This window comes from Heterocephalus glaber, unplaced genomic scaffold, assembly GCF_053883595.1.
Source record: "Heterocephalus glaber isolate CG9 unplaced genomic scaffold, H.glaber_assembly_v1.0 deba00001662, whole genome shotgun sequence".
Classification (NCBI taxonomy): domain Eukaryota; kingdom Metazoa; phylum Chordata; class Mammalia; order Rodentia; family Bathyergidae; genus Heterocephalus; species Heterocephalus glaber.
Genome location: NW_028258403.1, coordinates 17,264,034 through 17,286,588, shown reverse-complemented (window position 1 = coordinate 17,286,588; position 22,555 = coordinate 17,264,034). Strand labels below are relative to the sequence as shown.

The 22,555-nt window shown below is 38.4% G+C and overlaps 1 long non-coding RNA gene across 17 annotated transcripts in view; it reads right to left on the bottom strand.

Annotated features, from left to right (window-relative positions):
• LOC110346238 (uncharacterized) overlaps nucleotides 1–22,555 on the bottom strand; it is a 118,597-nt gene that overhangs the window by 4,833 nt on the left and 91,209 nt on the right. For 15 of the 17 annotated variants that reach the window (XR_015445781.1, XR_002390159.2, XR_002390163.2 and 12 more), the window contains 2 exons: nucleotides 18,037–18,139; nucleotides 17,862–17,931 (listed from right to left, as the gene is read on the bottom strand). This is a non-coding gene — a long non-coding RNA (uncharacterized LOC110346238). The remainder of the gene's footprint in view (nucleotides 1–17,861; nucleotides 17,932–18,036; nucleotides 18,140–22,555) is intronic. The other 2 variants (XR_002390158.2, XR_002390162.2) reach the window with 1 other exon arrangement.

The following is a 22,555-nucleotide window of genomic DNA, read 5'->3' as shown; positions in this document are numbered from 1 at the left end:
GGTTTGTCAGTCTGTGCCTGGTGAGCCTTTTCTAGTATAGAGACTACCCAGGTAGCGTAAAGAGTCCTGGGTTTGAATGAGGACACTTTCACTTTGCAAGGAGCCGTACTGGAAGAGGCACTATGGTGAAATTTGGCTGGTGTGGAAACAGGAAATACTATGATGGTAGTAGCTCAGGAATAGAACTTGACATTAGAAATTTAATCATAGATGAACTAATTCTATATGCTTTCTTTCCAAGTGTTGATCACAGGATATTTTAATCATTTGTCATATGGCTCAGCGAAAAGCTCCGAGTCCTGCCAGACAACAAAATGCTACTGGTTTTACATCTCTCTTTTAAAGCTTTAGGAAGTCAGTGTGTTTTATTGAGACTTCTAAACATAGAAATCTAATTTTAAATCTTTCCATTAAATGTCTTCATACTAGTGTTTTGAAAGATTAAATGAGTGGTACTGTTCATAGGACACAAGGTTATAATCTGAATTTATGAACTATAAAGGAAGTACCAGTATGCTGACTAACTAATGAGCTTTTTAATGATGAGAAATAGATAAAGCTTTAAAAGGCAGAATGCTTATCAAGGACCTCAGACAATAGCAAAGTAGAGCAATTTAGAAGTACTTACCAGTGCTACTGCTGTGACAGCAAGAAGTGAACTATTTTCTTTCATTTTAAAGCACTGTTTTTCATACATGGGAGTAATTTCTATATTTTCTTAACTAAAATTAAATGCCCTAGTATAATCCTCTTTTCAATGGAGTTCAAAATATAAATAGCCTATTGATACCCCTTGTGATAAAGCAAGAGAAAATGCCTCTTCAGCAATGTGGGGGGCTATCTGAATATCAATATGGGGTGATGGGATCCAGGGCTCTGATGAGGCCTGATGGCTGGGACTTCACCAGGAAGCTTTCCTGGGATGGGCCTTCCACACAGGTGTGCTACTTGTGAGAGGCTGGCTGGGCTGATGCAGCAGCAGCATCTCAGGTGTGCCACAGAGCACCCTAAGTTTGCTTATGGTTGCCTTTGCTCCTGTGCTCTGGGGCACAGATAGCAATAACAACAACAACAACAATAACAACAACAACAAAAACACTTTCCTTTGCTCTAAGGGACCTTCATCTTGCCTGCTACAATGTGGTGCTCTGGACATCTCTGCAGGGGGACAAGCAGTGTGGAAGACACAAGCTACTTCAGGGTACGTAGGCTTGTAGCCGCTATTGAGATCTGAGCTGCCCCCCTGCATTTTAAGAATCCAAGACTGAATTCACCTCCAAGACCAAGCCACCTGAGAAGCTGGGATATACAGACATGGTGTGGCTTGCATTTGTTGTTCTTCTTCTTAATGAAGAACTAGAGTGAACCTGTCTTTTCCTAGCCAGGAAGTAAGTTTTCCAGCTGGTGAATTTAATTGCTCTATCTTGGATAATGGAAAGGTGTCCAGAGAGTGTGACAGCCATAGTTTTTGATACACATAGCTCAGACCTACTGGACCTGACAGTTTCAATCCTCTAGGATTAACAGAAGAAGAAGCAACAGAAGTGGCAGGGAGAGTAGACGCTGGGGCATCAATTGCTGCAGAGAGGAAGGTGTGGTGGCAAACATGTTTGCTCTGGGTTTAAATCCCAGCCCTGCAACTTTCCACTGGGCAACTTCAGGCAAATTGTTTAATCTCCCTGAGCCTTGATTCCTTTATCTCTTGTGAGGATCAAGCAGAAGCCCAAGCAAGCGCATAGCTTCATCTATCTCAAAAGAAGCAAGCAGAGAGGCTAAGAGAGAAGTCAGTGAGTATGGTCCTACCAGACACAGACTGCGATGGCTGCTCAGTTCGGACCTTTGTGTGCTTCTTTCCAGCTCTCCTCCTTCCTGCCTTTGACTACTTCCTTCCTCCTCATCGTCTCTTAACTCCCTCTTATCTCATAGCTCCCTTTCAATCTTCAAGTCCTCCCCACTCTTAAAACAAATTACCTTTGTTTTAACATGCACAGTTTTGATTTTTTTTTAATTTTTTTGTATATCCTTTTATTGGTACATTTTAGGTGTATAATATAGTGACATTCATCATTGGAGATATGCACCTTTACATACTTTTTGGTTCTTATTTTTCCCCATTCCCCTGCCCTCCCTTCAACCCCTTCATTCCTCCCTATTTACAAAGACTTTGTTTCCAGTTTTTCATTTTCTCATATTAATCCCATTCCCTTCTTTCCTTTCCCCTACTCCTCCCACTTCCCCCCCCCCTTTGCCCCTTTTCTTCCTAGTTCACATTATCTATTATACTTTTTAGTCCTTATTTACACTTTCAGTTTCTCACACTAGAGAAACTATTCAGTATTTACACATGTGTGTCCTGTTTATTTCACTTAAGAGTATCTCCTCAATGTGCATCCATTTAGCTATAAATGTCTCTAATTTCTCATTTTTGATGGCTGAGTACTACTCCATTTTATTAAAAAAACACATTTTCTTTATCCAGTGTCCAGTTGATGGGCATTTGGGCTGCTTCCAAGTTTTAGCTGTTACAAATTGTGCTGCTATGAACATGGGTGCACATATGCACAGTTTTTACTTGCTATTTCTGAGTTTAGTTCAAACTACTTGACCAGTAAAAAAAGTTCTCTCATGTTACTTAATTATAATTTAATTGTAATTTATACTTGGATTTGCTTTATAGGCTTTCCAGATAAAATACAGAGCAACTAGTTAAATCTAGATTTTAATGTTTTTTTGTTTTGTTTTTATTTTTTTATTAATTATATTGGTACATTTAAGGTATAAAGTATGACATTCATCATTGGAAATTTTCACCTTTACATAATCTCTCTTGGTTCTTATTTTTCCCCATTCCCCTGCCCTCCCTTCAACCCCTCCATCCCTCCCTATCTACAAAGACTTTGTTTCCATTTTTTCTTTTTCTCATATTAATTCCATTCCCTTCTTTCATTTCCCCTACCCCTCCCATTTCCCCTTCCCCTTTACACCTTTTCTTCCTATTTCACATTATAGATTTTAATGTTTAATACAAGTATTGCCATGCAACTTTTGTGTTCTGATTTTCTAAATCTGGCAACTCTAGTTAACTAAATATGAACTAAATTCTCTTTACTTTGTCATTTTCACATTTTTATCAGTCCCCAGAAAAATTTTATTTATTCAATTGTATGTCTTCTTATAAATTTGTGTGATTCTAGTAATCAGACTCCTATATGCAAAGAAGCATAATTTATTGCTTGTTCCATTTTGCTTTTGCCATGGTCTCCTTTCTCCATGTGTCATGGTATATGGCCTTGACTTATATTTTCAGGAGTCTTCTAGAAGAGGAGACAGTCTTGAAAAGGTTTATAGGATTTCCATACTCTGAAATCGTGGATAATTATGTACAGTGAAGCCAGATCCAGAACACCACCAACTGGGCACTTTCCATGCTCATTTCTCCTCTCTTTCTCTTTCCTAGGGCTATGATGACAGGCTGTTGGTCAACTGATGAATTATTGGAAGTCTATTACTGCAGGAACCAGGGGCCTATTGTTTTATGGATACAATTCAGGGGACCCATGTATTTGGATGCAGAAAATCATCATTTTATTTTCATAACCTCCTTCATTTATGGATGCAGGAATCAAAAACATTTGTTATCAATACTTATGACTATGCTACTCAGAGAAATCAGAGATTTTTAAAATTACATATTAAAGTTATATATATCCAAAATTTAGTTGCTTGTTATTAATCAAAAATTTTAGGAGCTGCTACACCCATCCATAGATTATTTAAGCAGTAAATTAACAATAGTAAAGAACTTGCTAAATATAAATTTGTTTTTATAACTTTATTTTAATATCAGGTTTTTTTGTAATATTGCTTATTTTATTTTCTGCACTTAATAATATTATTCTGAGGGCTCATAATGAGCTTAATGGTAGAGCAATGTATTTAGCATGCAAGAGACCTGGGTTCAATCCGCAGCACACACCCCTCACACACACACACAAACACACACACACACAAAGTTAAGAACTTGCACCAAAAACAACTTGAGTTCATGTATACATAATTTACTTTCCCAAACCAACTATTTCCAGAACAAAATGGGCATAAACTATCTTCCTTTCCTAAGTGGATACTTAAAACTGCAGGCTGTACTGTTATGATTTCTATGTTGTCTTTAATATTCCTCTTAACTTAAGTTTTACCTGCTTAGAAATTTTTTGAGGGGGAGTGGATTTCTAGAGGAGAAGTACAGAGGCTTTGGAAAGACCCACAGGAGTAAAATTGATAAAAGAAAAAGGACTAAAACCAGTCCAAGTTTACTTTCACTGCTAGCTCTGTTTTCCAACCCCTGGCAATCAGTGTCACTATAAAATCCAACATAACACAAAAGCCACTCTAAAGACTAGTATTAAATGTGTAAATAATTTGGGTAATATAGCAAAGTTGTGGGGCTTTTGAAGCAACCACTGAGTACTTGCTACTTTGGAACTTAGCAGGAAAAAGCTCCCTTCTACAGCCCTTTAGGTGAGGTTGGGAGCTCAGGAAAAGATAACCCCAGTTTAGGAAGGAGGTAACTGATGCAGAGAAAGAGAATCTTTTACTGCCCACACCTCTTTGTTATGTGTGAGCTTCCAAGGCCCCGGGGAAGGTCGTGGGGAGGCTAGGGGCCTAGAGATGGGGGGTTTCCGTGCTGGAAAATGGGTCACTTGCTGGGTGGGAAGTGGGGGTGCCTGATCTTGGCTTGGGAAGGTGTGTGTGGGGGGGTGCTTGAATGAATGCCTAAGGGTTGGACCAGCAGAATAAAAGCCACGAAGGGACCGGTCTCATTAAAGAATCCATTTCCCATTTTCAGCAGTTTGCTACATTAACAAGCTGAGCTGTGAAAGGATTAGATCCGCTAAGTGAGTGCCTGTTCTGTGCACCATTGCAAAACACATTTCAGAAAGCAGTGGATTCGCCTTAAATGAGTATCTGCTGGAGGGGCAAAGCCCTAGGAAAACAAAGGGGCACGCCAGGGTAAGCTAATAATTCCTGCTGTGCTTTGAGGGCAATGAAATGACTGCAGCCCTGAGAACTTTTTCTCCCTCCCCTGCAGTTGGTATAAACATAAGAGCCATTTTGATGATCATATCGACACCTCAGCAACAAGTGCTTCCCAGGTGCCAACAAAATGTCACTTCCCAAAGGGTTAAATGAACCAAAAGGCCTCCACCTCAAATATTCTTTTTCTGCACACATTTAGTATGCATACCTATTAAACAAAACAATGGGCATAGATTCATATCCTGTCTACAAATAATCAAATGATACAAGAACAAATCTACCACCAGCTGCTTCATCCCAGGCTTTGCTTTGACTGGGAGGGAAAGCCAAGTTTCGAGCTGGGTCTAGCCTGACTCAGGCCTTAACTTGCGAGTCCTGCTATTCTAACCCTTTCTCTTGATCTGCTTTTCAGCCTGTCTCAGAGAACACAGCTCAGAGCAGCAGGGAAGTTGCTTAGCAAAGGGCCACCCACTTGCCTATTATTCCTTCCTCGCCTGTGACATGACACAAGAACAAAGTAGACATTAACCGCTACATTAAACCCAGAAAGAAAGTAATCAGTAACCTGTTATTCCCTTAATAAAGGGAAACACATGCAGTGTGAAATCCAGAAGACTAATCAATAGCCACAGACAATGCAATGTGCCAAACAAATTGCAAATCAATTAGAATCCTTGTTTTCTTTGAAATGGTTCACTATATCTAAAGCAATTACTCCTTCATTAGACCTAATTTAACAGCATGACTGCCCTGGCTACAACTGGCAGCGTCTGGCTATCAAATGGAAGAATGGCAGCTTATTTCTGTCTGTCTGTGAGTCTAGGACCAATCAAAAAAAATTGAATTCCTTTATATGAGAGAAACTTTTAATGAATGGGTGGATATTTGTTTTAATCAAAATATCAATACAGGAGTGAGGGTTTCCTGTCTCCCTAGTCAGGAAATTAAAAGAAAAAAGAACTAAAGATTTACTGAATAAAAATCAGTAATTAAATTTTTTTTTTCTTTCTATGCTTCAAATAGATAAAAATGGCATTTAAATATGTAAAGTCCCTTCGGCTCTTCAAAACACACTTCGTGGGAATAGTTTTAGGACTTTTAAAAAGAGAATCTTCCTGGCTTTTATAAGAACTTGGAATATTTATTTGATCAACGAAAGAATGTACTAATTCACTTTATTATTAAAGCTATTTAAAGATCATTTGATTGAAGTATGATTTATGCAGTGTTAAATTCACCCATTTTAAATGGACATTTGGTGAATTTTGGCAAATCACCCCCAGTAAGGTCCCGGGTCCCCCATGAAGCCCCCTCACAGTCTGCCCAGCCCCTGGCCCCACACAGCTAGAGATCTGCTCTGTCAGCCCACTTTACTTTTAAGAACACTTTCCTGTGGAAGTGTAGGACTGGAAACATAATTGAAATAAGGTTTTGGCGTCAGATTGGGGAAAATGGGTTTGTCCTTGTTTGAGGAGGCAAACAAAGAACTGAAGGAAACTTTTTGAAAGTAGATAATGCTTCAAGAGGTTAAACCATTTCCAGAAGCTGGAGTAAATATTCCTAAATGAACTGAGAAAAAAATGTTAATAGCACAACTTGTTTTATATCACTAAATCTCATTGTGTGTTACTCTTTGAGGATCTTCACAGCTCCAAGGGTTTCTTGAAATTTAATTTTTTGAGTTATTTTTTTGACTATAAAAGCAACACATTTTGATTATATGAAACACCAATATAATAGAATTATAAAGTATAGTAAGAAAGTTCTTTACAGTTCCACTCCTGCAGTAATATTCAAAAGTACTAAAAGATACATGTGTAAGGATATTCTTTATAACATTTTAGTAATAGCAAAAAAAAAAAAAGAAATGGGAGCGCTAGGAGTTTGAGCCTTAAATTAAACCACATATGTGCTTGCTTCCCTTCCGTCTTTGCTTCCCTCCTAACCACTTTTTCTCCCCTTCCCCTCCCCCTAATCCTCCCTCTTCACCTCACATCAAATAGCTTTTCATTCTCTGTATCCTTTGCCTTTCTTCTTTTTTTCTTTAGAGCTCAGTGCAGAAAAATTCTTGCACTGAGGGTACCCATATCTTTTGCAGGCCAATCAACCCATTTCCCATATCCTCCTTCTCAAAAGAAAATATTACTCCAAAGCTCTTCAAATAAATTTTCACCACCTCACACTACACCCCATCCTGTTCTCTTTAACCTTTCACTGTTCACACTGTCACTCCATCGAATTATTTTCTTGTTTCCATTAGTCTGACTAACACTCATGTTTTGCTCTGCTCAGTCAGTGAACATTCCTTGAGGGCCTGCTTCCCCCTCATGGGCTGGTTCTGGGAGTTGATTTTTAGCTATAATGAGCAGCATTTGTGATGATGGGGGGGGCGAGGAAGGCGGGAAGTTTAAGCACTTTTTGAAGATGATTTGGTTTGCAGCTTAGATTAAGCAGAAGCTGAGATGAAGGTAAGAAGGAAAGAATGCAGCCCTCCTTTCCACTCTTAGTTGAGAGAGTAGAACGTAGCTTTGTCATGGAAGCTGCTATTCTAGGACTTGGTCAAAAAACAGAAAGGCCTTGGGAAGAGTCTATAACTATCTAAAGACTTTAATAGCTAGATAACATTCTTTCTTAGCCTATTGCTGTGTATGCTCTTCAGATTTCTATGAGTAGGCATTTGTTTAAAGACCTGATAGTCCCATCTGTTCTGTTCACCTCCTCCCATTGCTTTGTCACATCTACAAGATAATTATCAGCTAACTGCTAGGGGAACTTGTAGGCCAGACGTGGAGAAGCTCACAACATGATAGTTAAGAAGAGATAAGGGTTGATCTCCTGTGGACAACATGTTGATCACCAGATAGTTAAAGACTGAATAAAACAATGTGAGCTCTTCGAAGAAGAGGCATGGCAAATTCCAAACTCTTTGAGGCAAGGGGACAAGGATCTTTGGTTTGCAAGATAAATAAAGAAAGATAAATATATCGACTTTATAAAGTTTCCACTGGGGAGTCTTGACAAAGAACCTCTTCACTCAAAATTTTCTATCCTGCTATATTCACTAGTCAGGTCACCACTGGCAAATTTAGAATTGTAAGTAGTCACTTCAACGTTTTGTGTGGAGCTGTGTCCTACCAAAAGGAGCTGTCTGATGGCTCTGGTTCATATACTTCCCATCCCTCTTTACATGATGTGGAGATCTGATTCTTGCTAATGCACAGATAAAAGCCATAACAAAATGGTGACAGAACAAATGAAGCCTGTTCTTCAAAGTAAGCACTGCCCTTTTGTTTGTTCTACTATAGAAAAATGTGAATAGGCGGGTCTTTTGCAAACTTTCAGGGTACCAACTTTCATATCCTACCCCCACCCCCGGGAATAATCATTTTGGTTGTTGGATTTTTTTTTTCTCTTTCATCTTTTATTGACTATTAGTATGAGTATTTTATCCACCATGGGTGAATACTTAACTAATACAGTTCTTCATACAAATGCAAACTTCCTATTTACCAGCCTCTGGTGACTCCGCTTCTTGCACCAGAGTGGTATCATTCAGTTTCAGTTGCTAAGCATTTTCAAGAACCTCTCTGTTCTTGTCATAAATTATCTTTAAGTGAAAAAAGCTCAAAGGAGGTCTGCAGCAAACTGTATCAAATAATGAATTTCTAAGCGGTGGAAGAAAACACTTATCTTACTTATGCTCTTCTCCCATCGATTGTTCTGTGACCCTTCTTTGGGATACAGATGAGCATAACCCTGAAAAATGTTTGTGTTGTCTTTCTTTAACTGGCAGCCTGCAGGCTGCATGATCTAATAAATATTGGCAGGGCCAAATGAAATAATATAGAAGAGCTTCTCTTCTTTAAAGTCCACAGACCAAGAGACTCTTGTCACTTGTTAATATCTCCATCAAACACTGAAGTGTTAACATATGTGATACGACCACGCAATCAAGTAAGGACCGATTTGTTGACTAATTAAACCAACACAACAAGCTCTTTAGCACCTACAAGTGACAAGTTTAGAGCAGGCAAGTGGAAACTCTCAATTGAGCCCCCTTTTATGAGACTATCATGCCAAATTCAATTCTGACTGAGTAGTATTTGAATGTACTTGACTTCCACCATGTGCTGACATGCTTACAATAATTCATCATGGGTGACAATAGCCCAATATTAGAGATTTATGATATATACAAAACAGTTACAAATGAAATGTAGTCCTTACATGGGTCTGCTTTCCTTACCCACTGCCTATTGATATTATAATTAATGGTCAATTACTTAGGGAAAAGAAAATGGAAAATAGTCATTACTGGTTTCAGTCATCATTGGATTTTTTTTTTTTTTTTTGGCAAATTCTGGGGGTAAATGAAACCATTTTCACAGTGTTTGGCAATTGCTTCAAAATAATAAATGGACAGGGGCCGGGGATTTAGCTCAGTGGTTCCGCTGCCTGCCTCGAAAACACAAGGACCCAAGTTCGATCCCTGTACCCCCCCAAAAAAAAAAAATTAATAAATGGACAGAGAAGCCTGGTGCTCATGACTCATTTTAGTAATGAGAATGAGTTTACGATGTTTTAAAGGAAATTGAGTATAAATTAAGTTGACTGATTCATGGGAAAGCATTCTGAGATGTATCTTTGTGTGAGTAGATAACATACAAATGTCACATCTGTGTGCACACAGCTAACTTCTCCCACAGACTAAACTAATGTTTTAGATTCAGTTTCCCTGTTCATAAAATGAAACAGCTCCCAGGGTTCATGATTAACAACTTCCTAATACTCAAACTTTGAAGGTTTCTGATCTGTTATTTCCATATCCAGGTTAATGGAAAGGGAAGTAGAACCCTTTCTGTTGTTTTTGTTGTGAGAGAAAGTACAGCCTGTCCTTTAAGCCCAGAGTGAGGCCTTTAGAATCTATCTGCTGCCCCGGGGCTCCTGGCTTTCCAGACCATCCTTGCTGTCCAAGACGAATCCTTTAAGACACACCAGGTCTTCAGAGAGGTTGCTGCAGGACAGGAAGGTGTGAAGGTGCTCCAGAGGCATGAGTTGGCACCGAGTCGAGGTCTTTAAGGTAATCTGCCATTTGGAAAATTCCTCTAGTAATTAAAACCTGTCTTTCCAAAGATTATTTTCCCACCTCAATAAATTTCACTGCGTTCTGGGCAGGGCTCACTCAGTCCTAAGTTTTCTCTATCCAGGCTGGGCTGGCTTTGAGCCATCTGGGGCTTTCACCTCTCCACACCTGCCCCCACTCTAGGTCATTTTGTAAATGATATTTACTGCTTGTTTAGATTTCTTCTTCTGATTTTTTTTCTTTCTTTTTTTTTTTCTGGTAATGGGGATCGAACTTGTGTCCTTGCACTTGTGAGGCAGGCGAGGGAACCACTGAGCTAAATCCCCGGCATTTATTTATTTAGAGTTCACATAATATTTTTTCAGAAATTAAGAAATGAAAGGTTCTGAGTTTGATCCCTGGTACCAAAAAAAAAAATTAAGAAATACTATTGTTTTTAAAAAAAGAAATATTATGGTTTAGAGCTATTTTAACTTTATATAAAAATAAGTGGAAAGTACAGAGTTTCCATTTCCTCATTGGTATTTTTGATTTACTTATTCTGTTATAAAGAGTCTGGTCAAGTCATGTGACTTGATCTTTTTATTCATTCAAACTGAATTGAATTGAATTGGTACATTTTAGGTATGCAATACAGTTACATTCATCATTGTGATCTTGTACCTTTACATGATGTATCTTGGTCCTTATTTTTTCCCCATTCCTCTGACTTGATTTTTAAAATGTAATAATATTCTATCACATTTAAGTACAACCCTTTAAACAATCTCCTATAGTCCAGATTGATTATCTTCACATTCTTTATGTTCATTATTATTTCAACAATACTGCAATCAACATATTTGTAAATTAATATTTGCCCAGATCCCTGATTAGTTCCTAGAATAAAGTCTTACAAGGGGAACTGTTAGGTCAAAAGACACGTGCATTTTTATGTTTTTTAATACAGTACATATTGCTGAGTTGGTTTAGATCTATGTTAAAAGAAATACAAGTAGTTACAGAAGCCTCAAAAAGCCAGGAAGATTTATATTAGATTTATATTAGACCTAAGATCACTCTGAGGAAGATACTTGCTCAAGGGACTGGAAAGCCTTATCCTGAGCAGGGAGACAATGCAGATGGGGTGAGCTGCTGGTGGTGTGCAGACACAAGCCTGGCAATGCCAGGAAATAGTCTTTGATTCCCAGATCTCAGTCTGGGGCTTTAGCCCAGGAGGATGCAGACAAATGGCAACCACTCTGTCCTACAGAGGAAGATGTGGGGCAGGGCTTCCCCACACATGTCACCTGCAAGCAAGGAGACTCATTTGACCCTTAAAAAGGCAAGGAGATACAGAAATACCTTGTTAATGCCAGTGTTTCCCAAACTAGGGTATGTGTACCGCTGGTTTTTGAGTGCACATGCACAAAAAAATATTTATTTTAATGGTTAGAACTTTGTTTTATTTTGTAGCAGAAAAATTAATGATTGACATAGCACATTATTTCTTAGGATAAGCCTGACTCAAAAACAATTTCAAAAGTGACTTGGTTTAAAGTGGTTTTTTTTACAGAAAATCATAATGTAAATAATGAACAACCGATGTGCAGATATGGCAATAACGTGGTATGCAAAAAGCATGTTTGAGAAATGTTGCTCTACACAATATATGTATTTCTAAGAAATACAAAACATTGTCAAGGTAAATTGCCTTAAAACTTTTGAAACAGGCAACTAATTTTAAAATCTCTGTGATGGACCTTCTCACTGAATCTTCACAATAGTATAGTCACTCTTTATAGAAAATTTCATGTTTTGGCTTCAAGTTGTTTCAAGAGAAGGCCATATGCATTCCAGTTTGGAACCCTATATAGAGTTGATGAGGAGTTCTTTCATATTGTAAGTGTGAAAGGCACATTATAATTCCTTTTGTAAAGTATGTACTTCATATTTGTAAAAAGTTCGTGCAGTTCACAGAACTTTTGGTTTATGGGCTAGTGAAGTATTTCAAAGATAATTTTAGTATGTTCAAAAGTATGGCAATTGTCTTTATAAAGAAAGAAATAAAAAAGTTTAGCACAATGAAAGAGTGGAGTACTAGGTTTTTTGTATGTACAGACACGCACATTTTCACTTTTGTTTTTAGATGCAAATTACTGGAAGGAGGGATCTTGTTCATGCTTGAGAAACTCAGAGCTAAGATTTTTTCAAAAATCCATTAATTTTAGTTTCCTTCAAGGTCCAGAGGATTTTTTTCAGACTGCTGTTGAGATCAGATGGTCTCTAAAGAAATCAATCCAATTTCAATAGAAGAGCTATGCTGTGTTGGGATTTTTCATATAATCCAGTTGCTAAATGATACCACGGCTACTTTGATTTAAAAGAAGAAACACAGGCACCATTTTTCTCAAACCTCTCCATTCTCACTAGATCAGCTAACCAAAAAAATCTTTCCCTAAAGAGAAAGAATGCATTTTTCATGATCAAGGAATAGCAACATTAATAAAATAATACCTGTACTGGCATAGAATGCTATTTATTTGCTGTTATCAAGCATAGAGCTAATGCCTTAAGTGCAAGCCATGAGAGAAAGGTTGAAGCTTAGGAAACTCATTTCTGAGTTGTTCCTGAATTGTCACTCAACTCCTGAGACCTACAGGTGCTCTTCAGCCTCTTCACACAGAGGGACCCATAACTATACTCTCTAAATTTGTCAGAGAGCAAGAGAATATGGTCATGAATAAAGAGTACCATCATTAAATCTGAAAATGTGTTTCTATTGCAAAGGGAAGGGGAAGTTAATTCTTATTATTATACTCCCTTCTAAATAATAGGAGGTTTTGGGTTTTTTTTTTTTTTTTTTTTTTTGGTACCAGGGATCTAACTCAGGACCTTGCACTTGTGAGGCAGGCGGTGGAACCACTGATTTAAATCCCCAGCCCAAAGGTTTTAATGGTTTGATCTACAGATACAATGAAATCTCTTTTATTGATGTGTTGCTGCACTGGTTTATAAAGATACAAAATTAAGGGCCAGGGATTTAGCTCAGTGGTTCTGACGTCTGCCTTGCAAGCATAAGGTCCTGAGTTTGATCACCGGTACCAAAAACAAACAAACAAACAAAGAGATACAAAATTAAAAAGAAGGGATTCTACTTCTAGGGTTGTTCGATTACAATTTACATCAACGATTTTTTGCCTTCTGTCCATCGTTCCCTCCCTACTACAATGGACTTAATCAGTCTTGTGAGAAAGTACTTTCCAGAAGGCTCTTGTAGTTGTGATTTATAATTTTGTCTAGATCAGGTTTTACAGATCAGATTGCTTGGAACCTCAGTCCTTGATAATGTTAAAAGTGTTCCCTGAAAAAGTGTTCATTGTGATACCCGAGATGACCAAGGCACTGCTCAGAACCATCAGACACATAGTTGAAGAACTCACCCGGGATGGACTCAGGCTGCCTTTTGCTTAAACCTATGTTGCCTTGTGAATCAAAGTTACAATGTCTGATATAAAAAGTAACTGTACTATATCTTCTTTAATTCATGTTAAGTAGTAAACATTATACAAGCAGCACATTCTCATTATACAAAAATAATGTAAAATATAGACACACATTTAACATAAAGTCTCTTATGTCATCACCTTGAAATAACTATTGTTAAAATTTTTGTCTGTTCTCTAGTTTTTTTCCTGAGCATCTATGTGCATAATCTCTCTCTCCCTTGCTCTCTTCTCTTTCTCTGTCTCTCATACACACACTTTAAAAACTGTTATATCATGTCTGTAGTTTTGCTGTTCAAAATTATTTTCTTAATGAACATTTACATTAGTTTATTTGATATATAGCATTGCAGTTATACATATTCCATAATACATCAATTAATCTTTTATGACCTTTGAAAAATAATTCCATCGGGTAATGACTCTAAGAAATACTGTAAAAAATTTAAATTAAAAGCAGGAAAACCATTTTCTCCTTCTTTTCTATCCTAAGATACTCAAAACAATACAGGAAAGAAAATCAGATAGGGAAGGGTGGAGGGGGTAAAGGATGCACAGGTAATGGGGAAAAAAATAAGAGCCAAGATGCATCATGTACAGGTACAAGCACCCAATGATAAATGTAAACATATTGTATAGCTAAAATGCACCAATAAAAGAATTTAAGAAAAAAAAAAGAAAATCAGGAATATTAAACAATGCTATTTATAATTCATTCCCTATCCAGATCGAAAAAGAATTATAGAAAGTCTTTATTTTTCATTATGACTTTTCAGCCAAAAGTAACCCAAGTTTAAAGTTTTCTTCATGAAAGGGCATATACTAGTGTCATTTAATCTTTTTCCACTAAGGACCTCTTTACAGAGAGTCCCTCACTAACTTACACACTGCTTATGGACATCTGTTTTGAAAGCTTCTAGGTACCAAAATAAATAGCATTTAGTAAGCATTGGCACAATTTTCACTTCAATACAGAGCTAAGTCTTCATCAATAATTAATAGTTATCGAGGCTGCACAAGGATATTATAAGCAGTGAAGTGAATGCTTATGAAAGGCTGTGTAGTGACAGCCTGGCCTGTAGTATCCCAATCCCATCCCAGAAATGCCTGTATGGCAACAACAGTTAAGCCACATTCCTTTTCAATATGATCTTACTAGTTTCACTAAGGAAAAGGCCATGTGTAACTCTAACCCAAAGCAAAAGACTTTAATGTTTTAAACTTTCTGGAATAGTAAATACAGGCCACAGACTGAAACTTGTCCCCACTTCCTGTCCTCTTTTGCTTCCTCTGTAGAATCTTAGGTCCCAGGAACCCACTGACTATGCAAAACCACTTCTTGGCATCCTAGATCTGCAAACTGACTGGCTCTCTACTACCATTTGAGCTCATTTCTTCACTCTTTTCCTTCAATGTACTTTCTGTGCCAGCCAAATCAAGCTGCCTGGAATGCCTGCATCTACACCTACCCAAAGCCATTGACATGTATCCCTACTTGCATCTTTTTTTTTTTTTTTTTTTTGTACTGGGGATCGAACTCAGGACTTTCTGCTTGCAAGGCAGGCGGCGGAACCACTGAGCTAAATCCCTGGCCCCCCTACTTGCATCCTTTTATTCATGGGTTTCATTAATCCAGAATGCTTCATTCCCCATCTGCATTCTGCAACTGTATCCCAATTCCACTAGTTTTTAAAAACCCTCCACCATTCCCATAAGTTTAAGGTAAGTAACCATCAAGGGTAAGTATTTTAAGTGTTGTATATTTAGATAACCAAATAATAGTACTTAGTACCTACCATTATGCGGCTCACAAGTGCTTTGGCATAGAAAGAATTAGCACTAGGTGCTAATGCCAAATATTTTTGGATAAAGATAACATTTTCTTCTAACTTTTATAGAAGCACCTTTTCTATACTTCTCTTTTCTATTGTATCATCAAAATGTATCTGAACATTGTGTATCTCTAATATATTGTGAACTCTAGTATGTATGTTTTTGATTCATCTTTGGGGCACTAGAGAAACTTGAGATTTTTATGGGCTGGGTAAGTATTTGATATATTGTGATATTATTAATTATTATATCTCTGAAAAACCCTTCAAGGTGTCACATATACTGGTGTGTTTAGGTAATGGGGTGGTGGTAATGACTGGCATCAAGAAGTGCTGAGTTGATAATCTTGGTGTTGCGAGAAATATGAAATATGAAATATTACATCTCCCATCCTGTTAACTATAGATACGCCGAGTTCTTGTTCTCTAGAAATTGGAGAATAAGTCCTAGGAACAGCGGAGGTTAAGAGTAGGAAGATATTTATTGATAGGAAAGCTCCTGAGGGGCAGGAGGGGGCCCAAGTGGGTAGCCCAAGGACCCTACTTTACAGAGGAGTTTTATAGGGTGAAAACCACGTGGGTACAACGTGGGCCACAGCTATGAACATCCAATAAGGTTACAAGTATAGTCACTTCGGTAATGGTGGTCCACTTGGGAAGCGAGTCACATAGCAAGTGTGGATGGAAAAACAAGGATTCTCCTAGGGGGTGGTGGGTCCAGAGGTCTCTGGTCACCTCCAGGGTGGTCGATGCCTATCTATACTTCACTAAGCCCAGTTCGTTGAAGAAGTATGTGGGTCTGGTCATCTTGTCTCCATCTTGAGGCCTGGTTTTCAGCTGATGTACAGCTGTGGTGTGTTTCACATTTGTCCTGGCCCTCTCGAGGACTTAGCCCTATCTGACTGCCTATAATACTTCTACCTAGCTCATCTATTATATTGATTCTGGGTAGTCCTGGTGCTGGGTAACCAGAGGAAAATCTATTCACCACTTTATTCCTCAAATTTAGGGTGCTTATACAGATACAATCGAGATAACACATCAATGTCCCAGCTTACTTCAGCCTCCACCTGAGATTATTTCCTATTTCCTGAATGAATTCCTCTTCCTGAATTCTTTGTATTTGTGGTACTGATATCCACTGAAGCTCTCTTCTTCAGTCCCTCCTCCATTGATCATTTGGCCCTATTAATTTTGCACCCTAAATATTTTTTGGATCTTTCCCTTCTTTCCTGTTCCCTATATTACCCCCCCACACACACACACACATACATACACACTTATTAGGGCCAGTGCAGCAGCCCTATTCACTTTTCTATTTCATATCTATGGTCACTGTCCCCTGATTCAACCATCACAACGATCTTTCCCAAGTACAAATCTTGCTATTTTATTGCTTTCCTTTCAACCTTCAGTGTTTCCTTATCACCTCCAGAATAAAAGCCAAGGTCTTCCCAAGGCATAGAAGAAAGTAATTCATAATGAACTTCCTGCTCTTGCTACTAGTTGTCTCAAACTTTGTGGTTCAGCTGAATTTAGCTATCAATTCCTAACCCCATCAGGTTATTTTTTTGCCACTGGGCTTTTGATTGAATTGTCTCCATTGTTTGGAATGTCCTCTTCCTTGGCCAATTTCCTTTCATCCTTTCTCAGTCTAGACACTGAAATTCTTGGAAAACTTCCTCAACAGGCTTCACAAGGTGTCCTTCATATTTCTACCACTGCTGTAATAATTTTCAGATGGTATCATCATCTATCTAACCCTGTCTTTAATAAAATATGAACTCTCTAGATGAGTGTATTAGTCAACTTCCCTGTCACTGAGACACAATACATGACAGCAACAATTTAAAGAAAGAGAGTTTTAGTTTGGGCTTATGGTTTCAGGGTATTCAGTTTATGGTCAGCTGGCACTAAGGCAAAAACATCAAAGCAGAAGGGCATGGTAGAGCAAAGCAGCACAGTTCATAGTGGGGAGAAGCAGAGCAAAGGAAGAGTGCCAAAGAGGAAGGGGTGAAAGTTCAGATAGAGAACCCAACGTCACAATTCCTGACCCACCAGACACACTCAGAAGTGTGCTTTCATCTCCTGGGTGGCTCCCAAGCTAATCAAATCAACACAAGACTTACTGTCACAATGAGGTACTGCTTTATTAACTTCCATATCCACAGTACCACAGTTCCACCAAGACTCTGGCACAGAATAAGCATTCAAAAACTACAGACCACATTACCAAATCGTTACCATAGGGTTTGTTTTCTGTAATACAATGCTTTACTTGTTTCTCCTTTCCAAAATAAGGTTAGTTCTGAAATACATCAACAAAAAGACTTTAAATTTAAATACATATATATATATATATACACACATATATAAATATATATATATATATATATATAATTTTTGAAAGCTTCTGAGACTTACCTGGAATGTATAATAGCTGCATATTCCCTTCAGTAAAACACGAGTCACAAGCTCTACTGTGTTTATGGAACTATAATGAAAAAACAAAAACAAATTATATTTGCCTAGATCGTTATACTTTTCAAAGTTACTTTACTGAACACTCACAACAATCTTAGAAAAGGACACAGCTTACTTGACCTTGCAACTTGTGCAGCTAACAGACATCTCAATATAATGTGTGTGAAACGAAGTTCCTGCTCTTCTCTCCCAAACCTGCTCCTTCTTTATCTTCACCACTGAAATGAACAATAATTTTATTCTTTGTGTTTGCACTACAAGCCTTAGATTCATTCTCAACTTTGTCTTTCACAGTCCTTATCAGTTAATTCTATTAATTCTATGGGCAGATATACATCCACAGTCAAACCACTTCTTATCATCTCTACCTAGGTCAAGCCACCATCTTCTTTCCTTTTCCCCATCCCAGTGATAGTCTCTTAACTTATCCCCTTCTGCTCTTGACCCAGTCAGTCTATTCAGACAGCAGTGTGAGTGATCCTTTTCTAGTATGAAGGTAAAATTATGTTGTTCCTTTGCTCAACCTCCACCTCACCCGTCCTCACCATCCCTGCCCATGGGTTCCTCCTTTGGCTCAAAGTAAGCGGCCTTAAACCCCTCCACAAGGCCCAGCTCCCCTTTAGAGTAGGAATTCATCCCTCCTACTCTCCACTTTGCTCTTCCCACCAGCCACACTAGAGTCCTTCCTTTGCTTCCTGCAATTCCTCCTGTTTCCACTTCAGGATGTTCGTGCTTATTTCCTCAGCTTGGAATGTTCTTCCAGATACAAGCATGGCTCAGGTCTTTACACAAATTTTATCTTTTGAACAAGCCCCTCTCTAGCCATTCTACCTATGGTACATTGAAAAAAAGTGGCCATGATATTTTGCAGTTCTTCTCATGCACAGAAGGAGTCTTTTTCTCTTCTCACGGAATTGGACAGAGAATGTGATGGAAGCGACGATTGTGGGTTTCAGAGCCTAGGGCTCATGAGATTTTGTAGCCTCTACCTTACTCTTTTGGGATGTTCCTTGGCAGCGTAAAGAAGCCTGCAACAGATGGTGAAGGATGGGTGAGAGCCCACATCAAGGGAGAGGCCTGGCAGACTGTCTGCATCAAGACCTCAAACATGTCTATCTGAGGGGCTCCAGGCAAGATCAACAAAAGAGCCTCCTGATGATCTCAGTCCTAATTATTGACCCACAGAATTGTGAAAAATAGCTGATGCTTTTTGTTTTATGCCACTACATTTAAGGAGGCTTGTTATATAGTATCAGATAATAGAAGCACTGAACATTTCAACCCTTCCCAGATACTCCTTTAATTATTTATATCCAACTAATTAGAAAATAAGCTCTATAAGGACAGGACTTTTTTTCCTATTTTGTTCACTTTATTGCCTCCAGTACCTATTATAGAGCTAGTCAATAGGTGCTCAATAAATATTTGTTAAACTGGTGAATGAATTACTGTAGAATTGGGAGGGCTTTGCAGACCAACCAGTATTGTCCCCCTCCTTTTTTAAAAAAGAAAACAGATACCTAGTAAGGTTGTGCAGCAATGTCAGAACTGGAGAACAGAACTTCTTGTTTCTTGTAAAAGAGAAAGGTCAATTTTCCACATTTATACAATTTTGCATATTGAGGTCTTTTGTATATGAAATACTTTTAGTATTTCAAGTGACAGAAATCCAGCTTGATCTACCTTAATTTTTAAAAAGGGCCATAAAGAATCTGTTCATGAAGCCAGAAGGTCTAGAGGTCCAGGGACTCAAATGATGCTGTTGAAGCTCTGTCACTCTTGGATAGATTCTATCCATTGTCAGATGAATAACCCCAGAGAACAAAGCTGATAACAGTGTCAGGCAATACCCGGGGGCCTGTCCAGTGCCCATTCCTGAACCAATCACTGTAGCCAAAAGCATGGATACCCTCTTACTGGCCAGGCTTGGTTTATTCCTTTGGATGGAGCTAGGGAACTGTACCAACTTTATCTTCTTCATATTGAATGGACTTCCTTGGGAAAGGATGTTCTGTAAGAAGACAGTAGAGGTAAGGAGTACAAGACACTAAAACTCCATACGTCTGCTCACATTCTATTAGCTACATTATGCAACTGTCTGTAGTTAAAACCTCTCTGATAAGAGAAAATAAATAGATATCATTGATTTTCCCCTATGAAGAAGGACTAGCAACAAAGCAGGAGACATTTCACTTTGAATGGAAAAGCAGACGGAAGTGATTGCCAAGCTTGCTGAGATTCTCTTGCTTAGCTCCGACCAGTACTCTATATGGCAGATTCAGAATTTAAAGATGGGGTGAGGGGTGGGAAGGAGTCTACTTGGTTAAGAATCCACATCAAACAAGTATCTGCAGCAATATCCACACCTGGAATAAAGTTGAAGTTATTTCACAGAAGCCTGCCTTGAGGAGAGACACTGGGGAGGGGGTAAAGGGGAAGGCACTGGATTTTATCAGAAAAAATCACCATGTTTAACAAAGATTTTGAGAACAAGCTGAAATGAGAATCTACACTGTCCATTACAGGGCAGCACTGAGGTGAGAGAACAGAATCAATATGCCTCAGCAATACTTAAGAGATGTTTTTCATCTGGAAAATGATCTTAGGACCACTTTTGCTATTTTGAAATCCAGCCCAAGCACTTGTGAAAAGATGACCTTTTATATATTACATTTTGCAGAGAACTATATATAGTTGGATACAATATCTTGATCTAACAGGGGAAAATGAAATAGAAAGAAAAATGGTATTTCTGGGTTTTCAACCAAAAAAGTAGTGCATGGTAGGAGAGAATGGAGGGTGTAAACTTGGCCCAGTAGAGCATGCTGGCTGAAATGTCATTATCTGAAGGATTCTAGACATCTGCATTATTTTGCATGAGCTACCATCAGCAAGTGACTTAGGCAGAGTGTGGAAATATTGTTTTTGCATTTCTTAAAACCATCTTGTTCTGATCCTTGGCTTCCCACGCTTTGACGGGGAGGGGTGCTCAGAAGAAAAGGTTACTGATTCCCGAAAGGTTATAAGTCTTTTTTTTCCTTTTAAAGAACAACATTTCAGCTTGATATTATTTTAGTATTTACCACTATGTATTGTCTTAGACCTCATCTTGGCAAAGGGCTCCTAAACAACTGCCACTTTTAGCATTGCTGCCAAAAGGCGCCCTTTCACAATAAAGCATGCTGTGCTTTGGCAGGAAATCAATAAAGTGAAAATCTGTTCTCATCATCCATACATTTACCATCACAATCAACAATCAAAGGCGAGACCTGGGTTCTTTATCCACAGGCTCCAGCCTCCCAATTTTCTGCTATGAAAGGCAGCATAAATTAGAACCCTTGGTTCCTGTTAGCCGGGCTTAATGGGTATGATTTATGAACCATTAAATGAGGTTATGTAAATTGATCCTTAGCAGAATGCTAGCGCCCAGGTGACAGGTGCAGCATGCTCGTCCATAAGGGTTCTGCACAAATCAGATTTCAGTGACATTCAGTTTGTGGAAAGAGAAATATGTTGTCAACAAGGAAGTGATTTAAATAGTGCCCTGGGTTTGTCAGCAATTATGCCTTTCTTCTTAATTGCTTCAAACTATATAAATTCTAATAGGAAATAAATTAGTAATTTACCAGTTAATGACAAGGGGTATAAAAGAGAAGGGCTTAAATATTTTAAAAGCCATATTACCAGTGAGGCCATACACTGGGGTGATTTCACTGATGCTGTTAAAGTTGAAGAGATACTTTAAAACAGGAGTATAAACTTTGACACACAACTAAAATTACATGCATTGCAGCTGAAAACAGGATTCAATAGGAAATGCCCTTGCAGAATTGCTTTGTGTGTTCCACAGAAATGGAGATGACCCTGGGGTTTCTATTTTTCATCATTAACATTTTAAGTTTAAAACAATGGTCTTTTTAACCAGGTGGGAAAAAAAACTTACTTTATACTTAAAAACTTATTGTAAGCCTGGCCTCTGATCAATCAAGTAAGAACCATGTAACTGTAACTGTGTTATGAGAATGAAGGTGAGCAATGTAGCTGATGTTTCAAAGCTGTTAGTTTTGCCTGCCTTGCTTAGACAATAGAGAACAATAATCACATACTTCTTGCTATCATCTTGGTTGTAATATGAGCAGGTTTTGTGGGTGATAATAAACCCCTCATTTTAAACTTCCAAAGTAAAGGCTCAATTTAAAAAAAAAATCACGAGGGAGCATATACAAATTAATTTCATCAGCTTTGAAAATGGAAAATAGAAAACCTCAAACTTGTTCCTCCTTTGGGGCTCACTGGCCTAATCAAGAATGTGATGGCCTTCTGAGAAAGGCTTCTCCTGGGAAAGTCCGTTCAATATCACCCTGGCTTTTGTCTGAAGCTATTATTGTGCCTGTTTCCATGAGGCTGACCCCAGTAAGAGGACACACACAGATGTGGTAGTGATGTTCCCTGGTCCCTGGCTGAGCCTATTAGAGGCCCCCACGGGAGGCCCCCACCACTCTTTTTACCAGTCATTTCTACTTCACAAGTGCAGTTGTTTATGACCAGGGGAGATGATTTGACCCACTGTGGTGCTCCAGGAAAGAGTGAAAAGAGTGACGACAGAGCAGGGGTCAGATGTTTAAAGAGACTTG